Below are 6,361 nucleotides of genomic sequence, written 5' to 3'. Positions count from 1 at the left end.
TGACAAATATTTAATTTTAAAAAAATATAGTAACGATAAAATGATATTTTGTAACGTCTGTAATTATTATTAAAATATCCACTTTCTTGTAGTGAAATCTAATCTGATTATGAAAATATTTATAAGAGATGAATATGAGAGACCAATTGAAGTTTATATATACTATGAATTTTTAAAGTACATAAATAAAGATTATTATCTTCTACACTTGTCGTCGGAGAACTTATAATATAAATTTTGTATAAAATCTCTAGTTATTGATTTATACAAGGAAAAACCGACATTCAATTATACGTAAACATGCACATTTGGTTAAATTGACATGCATTGTATGTGCACTACTTACTGTCAAATTAATTATAACACGCTTACAAGTAATCCAGTATATTTAATGCATTCAAATTCAAATTCAAATTCAAATTAGTCTCAAATTTTTGAGTTAAAATCGAGTCAAGTTTTGTAGTCCAGTTGGATTCAAGTCTTTTTACCTCGTTGAATTGATTATATTACTCTACTAATTTTGCATTTTTCCCTACTGAACATGCAAAATGTAGCAAACTTTAAACAATAAGAATCCGCAATAGTGGATCTACCTTGTGAAGGAAAGTTTTTATAAACATTTCCAAAAATTTTAAAAAAATTTTGAAGAAAAAATTTTCACTTGACTATATTCAAAATTTTCTCATGAATACTTCAAAAATTAGAAAATAAAAAAAATTTGAAAAAAAAATTTCTCTAGACATTATTCTTGTCAATAAAATTAATAAATCCGTAAACAATTTATTTATATATTATAAGTGGACATCTCTTAAAAATTATTGATTGTTACTGAGGATTGGGTGTTAAGAATATAAATTTTTTGCCATCAATGTTAATAGATTAAAAATTGCGAAAGGAAAAAAAAGTGAATAGAAGTAGCAATTTTCTCTCGTCTAACTATAGTAGGATCGTAGAACCAAATAGATTTTTTTTTTTTTTTTTTTGCCATCAATGTTAATAGATTAAAAATTGCAAAAAAACAAAAAAGGGTGAATAGAAGTAGCGATTTTCTCTCATCTAACTATAGTAGGACCATGGAACCAACTTTGTTCCACCAATATCTAATTAGTAATATGTTAGCCCACCAACCACACCAACGATAGAAACCCCTAAAATTCTCAATATATATCGCAACATCATAAAACTTAAAATATGAAGAGCAATTTCTAGTCTATCCATCTCTGGCCACTAGAACATAAGGTACTCCGTCAAAGGAGGGTTGACTATTTTTTAAAATTCAATATTTTCCGATGTGATACACTAGCTAGCAAAATTGTTAATATTGTATCGCATAATATTTTGGCTTTTTTTTTTAAATAGTACATGTCTATACCAATTGTTTTGATATATTATTTTAGATTTTTTAATTTAATACAAATATATTTATAAATATGCATAGATTTGTACATAATAATACTACTAATAATATATAAAATAAATATATAATATCTTTTAAAAAAATTAAACAAAAAATATCATTAATTTATCACGATATTTTTAAGCACTTAATCTGATTGTATGATATTTAAATAAATATTTTTTATTTCATGTAAAAATTTATTAAGATAAAAATAAAGAGATGAAAAAGAAATCAATTTTAGCTTAGGATTTTTAAACTTTAAAAAGGAAACACAATTATTTTCTTTAAAGAGATTGAAATACTTATGAATTTTGGTTTGAAAATATAAAATGTAAAAAAAACAAGTTGCAATAAAAAAAAAAAAAAAGAAACCCAACTTTTGAAGGTAATTCTATTCATTAGTTTTTATTTTTATTAGGTTAAAAATAGTCAAACAATAAAAAATAAGTTAAAAATTATAAAAATATATTTTATATTCACAAACCAATCGAAAAGGCTATTCCAAATTCACCAAAACCAGTAGAAACAAACGAAAATAACTAATATTATATAATATCAAGTTCGATATGAAAAATTACTTTAAGTGTATCATATTTTAATATAACTAGAATATATTGATCGATACAACTAATACCGAAATGAAATTAACAACAATGCTAACCAAATCCATTGCAACCATTAAGATTAGATATTTTTTTGGAGAAATATTGAGTTTAGGGGAGGGTTATAGAATCTCTGCGTAAATAAAAAAGAAAAAGTTTCATGTGTGTAAAAAAACGATGCTTGTTATATGTATATATGTGTGTGTGTGTGAAATTATAAATTAATAAAATAGATGGAATAAATCTAATCTATTATTAAGATATATTAATAATTACAATCATGATTATTGTCAGATTGGTCTGTCAACCAATGATTAGTTTTACTACAATCCAATATGAGATTGTTAACCTAACTCCTCAAATGACTTTAAGCAAAGCGAATGTGCTTACAATTCCTTATCACAAAATTGTTGCTACACATATGTTTGTTTTGGATCCCAAATATCCCCAACAACCACGAAAAGTCGTGGCCAGTAGATTCATAGTTGCGGTGATATCTCAACCTCCATACAAGTTGGCATGCCTTACTTCTCACTTTAGCTACATCTTCTATTCTAAGCTCCTTCCTAGTCTTTTTCTATTTCCCTACATCTACTCCTCCATTTTTGTTTCTCATGTTACATTCCTTTACTGTGGTACTGTTATGTAAGACCATTTCCACCCCCCATTCCTTTATAATTGCTCCATCTCACCAACCTCCTTTTCTCTCTCATATTCACTCGTCACCTCTTTCTCCAATTTAGATTTACATGGCTTCACTATATTCTTTGTGTTGTGTCTCGTTTTTAGCACTAGCAATAGTTGCATTATATGTTTCACCTGCAGTTTCCACGTCGAGGCGAGCATTAAAGCAACGGAATAAGCTCCAAAATGGGTTCAAGGTCACGCTCAAGCATGTTGATTCAGGGAAGAATTTAACCAAATGGGAGCGGATCCAGCGAGGGATACAGCGCGGGCATCACAGGCTGCAGAGGTTGAATGCTATCGTTTTGGCAGCAAGTACCAATTCAGCAGAAGTTCAAGCGCCTGTTGTTGCAGGGAATGGCGAGTTTCTAATGGAGTTATCCATTGGGACGCCACCAGAGAGTTACTCTGCAATCGTGGACACGGGAAGTGATTTGATATGGACTCAATGCAAGCCTTGCAGTCAATGTTTTACTCAATCTACTCCGATCTTCGACCCGAAAAAATCTTCGACATTCTCCAAGTTGTCATGCTCGAGCGACCTATGCGCAGCACTTCCGCAATCAACATGTGATGATGGATGCGAGTATCTCTATAGCTACGGTGATTATTCCTCCACGCAAGGGGTCATGGGAACCGAAACATTCACATTTGGCAAGGTATCTGTTCCAAATATTGGATTCGGATGTGGAGAAGACAACGAGGGAGATGGATTTTCACAAGGTGCAGGCCTGGTGGGACTTGGGCGTGGACCCCTATCTCTAGTCTCGCAGCTGAAAGAACCCAAGTTTTCTTATTGCCTAACATCCATTGATGAGACCCAAACAAGCACACTTTTGATGGGGTCTATAGCAAGTGTGAATAGCACAATAGGCGCAATCAAGACCACCCCATTGATACGTAACCCATCACAGCCATCTTTTTACTATCTTTCACTCGAAGGGATTTCTGTGGGAGGTACTCGCTTACCTGTTAAGAAATCCACTTTTGCACTCGAAGATGATGGCACCGGTGGCTTAATTATAGACTCTGGCACAACCATTACGTATCTAGAACAAAGTGCTTTTGACGAGGTCAAAAAAGAATTCATCTCACAAATGAAGCTTTCCGTGGACAATACGGGTTCAACAGGGCTTGAGCTTTGCTTCAGCTTGCCTTCAGGTTCGACACAAGTAAATGTACCCAAATTGGTATTCCATTTCGATGGAGCAGATTTGGATTTACCAGGGGAAAATTATATGATTGCTGACTCAACTTCGGGAGTGATTTGCTTGGCAATGGGAAGTTCTAGTGGCATGTCAATCTTTGGCAACGTTCAACAGCAGAATATGTTTGTTCTTTATAATCTTAAGAAGGAAACTTTGTCGTTCCTCCAAACACAATGCCACAAGTTATGAATTAATTTGTGGCTTTCGTTTTTGTTTATGTGTTAATTTGTAAGGTTTTTTTTTTTTATTTTTTATTTTCCTTGCCCTTTTTTCTTTTATTATTTCATATGTAGTTGATAGATCTATGTTTTAAATAAAATGAAAGCTCCTCGTTTGAATTTATTAATGGTGCTCCTAAATTTGCCCATCAGCCATCAAATTAAGGACCGGGTAATAAACGACCTTTTTTTTTGGTAGAGGCAAGAATATGTTTAAGCAGATTAAAAATAAGGATTAAAATGAGAGGTTGGGGGTAGCTGAATGATGTCTTGATCAGTGTTGTGCCTCTCGCCATTGCGTACACTTCTCTGGCTAGCAGGTGCCATTCTGTGGTGAATGTAAAATGCATACCATTTGCTACCATTATATGGATATCATCAAGCGCCAGTTGTACACTCCAGTGTGCCTTTATGCGACGTTGAATTATAATTTTCTTTTTGCTTGTAGACCTTTACTTAGAATCTATATTAAAGAGGAAAATCTTTGCATGACATTTGGAGGAAGCTTCAATGCTCTTGCAAAATGCAATAGTTATTCCATTTAAGTATCTTAATATAGCACTAGTACCATACTGGTTGTTGCTAGGAACTTTATGAATGCCTAAATACACAAGCCAAATGTTTATATCATAGGCATTGTAGATACCTATTTGTTCCAAATAATTTGACGCCATTGATCCAGGTTCGTTGTTGCATGCAAGTTGAAATCATTATTTTTTGAACCTATTACATGGTTCACTTTAAAGATCCCATTAAATGATTCATTTTTTGACCCAAAATGAAAAAGAAGGAAAGTCCATGCAAGACCTAAATTGACTATTAAAAATGACCCAAAAATCAGCTCATTTGAAGCTCATAAGAGGACTTACTTTAGAGGCCACGCAATGCCCAATATGAGACATAAAATGCTCCAAAATTTTGACTCAAACAATGAAAAAAGAAAAGATGGGCCACGATAGCCCAAAAACAAAGGCCCAAAAGAGCCATTAAACATGACTACAAAAGTTGGCCCAAAATGAAATAAGGAAAGCCTAAAAAGAAAAAGGAAAAAAACGAGGGAGGAGCAAGCCCATTCAGGAATGGATGATCTACTTTTCATGAGGCATGTGAACTACAAAAGAAAAAAAAAAGAGGATGAAGGAGAGGAGCCAAACGAGAGAAGGCCGAAGTAGTCGTGAAAACTAAAAGGGAGGAAGCCCATTTTCTTCACGTGAAGCTTGCATGTATCAGGGGACAACCAGTTAGAAATGACCTAGTTTGCAGTAAAAAGGACAAAACAAAAAACCTACAACGGAACAAAACGAAAATATATGCTCTGTAAGTGGGAGTGAAGTGAAGCAAATGAAAACAGAAAAACTTGGGGAGGAAGGAAGATGAGGGACCTTCGAGCAATATAAAAGCTTTCTAAATGAGAGTTTAAAGGAAGGTTTTAGGGAGGAGAACTAAAAGAAGCGAGAGAACAGAAGAAAAAACTAGAAAAAAAATAAAAGAGAGAGTTGGAAAAAGAAAAAAAAAAAGGAAGAAAGTTTCGAGTAGCTTGAAATAGAAAGTAAAAAGGGTTTTAAAAGTAAAACCAAAATAACAGAAAAGGAGTTTTTAGTTTTAGAAAGATTTTGAGAAAACCATAAAAAAAAGAAGAAGAATTTTTTTAGGAGCAAACCTAAAACAACTAAAGAGGGGGCATTCGGGTAAAGAACAACATAAAAGAGAAGAGAACTCAAAGGCATATTTTAAATAAAAGCTTGTATTCCTTTTATGATTTCATGTTTGTTAGCCTCTTTCTTTATGTGTGGTCCTGATGTGAAACTTAAAGCTTCAAACTTTGTAGGGTTATATTCAGTTACCTATCTTTCTAGTTGTTTGCATGAGGTCTATATGGGAATATTAAAGCTTCATCCTTGTCCTATGTACTAACCCCTTTTTAGGCAGATTGTTGTGGCCTACGTATGGAGGCTTAAAGCTTTCTTTATTTCGTGCTTTTTTTACTATGCTGTTTACTCTGTTCAAGCTCAAAATTTCAAGCTTTTCATGTTTACTGCATCTAGCGTGTGTGGGGTTATTATTCAAGCTTCCAGGTTCACCTTGTTTTGTGCATTTTTTAGTGTCCATTCATTCCTTTTGCGTCGGGTCTGCGTGGGAATTTCAAAACCTCATCCCTTCATGCTCGTTTGCATGTGGGCTATTAGGGATATAAGTAGTGTATCATACAACTAAGAACTAGGTACCTCATCCATGTCATATGGTGTTTAC

The 6,361-nt window shown here is 33.2% G+C and overlaps 1 pseudogene; it reads left to right on the top strand.

The window, feature by feature from the left end:
- Positions 1–2,376: 2,376 nt before the first annotated feature.
- LOC111292491 (aspartic proteinase nepenthesin-1 pseudogene) lies at positions 2,377–4,802 on the top strand (annotated as a pseudogene).
- Positions 4,803–6,361: the final 1,559 nt, after the last annotated feature.

This window comes from Durio zibethinus, chromosome 10 (assembly GCF_047325235.1).
Source record: "Durio zibethinus cultivar Kanyao isolate XHJ-2024 chromosome 10, ASM4732523v1, whole genome shotgun sequence".
Lineage (NCBI taxonomy): Eukaryota > Viridiplantae > Streptophyta > Magnoliopsida > Malvales > Malvaceae > Durio > Durio zibethinus.
This window is presented reverse-complemented; position numbering and strand designations above follow the sequence as displayed.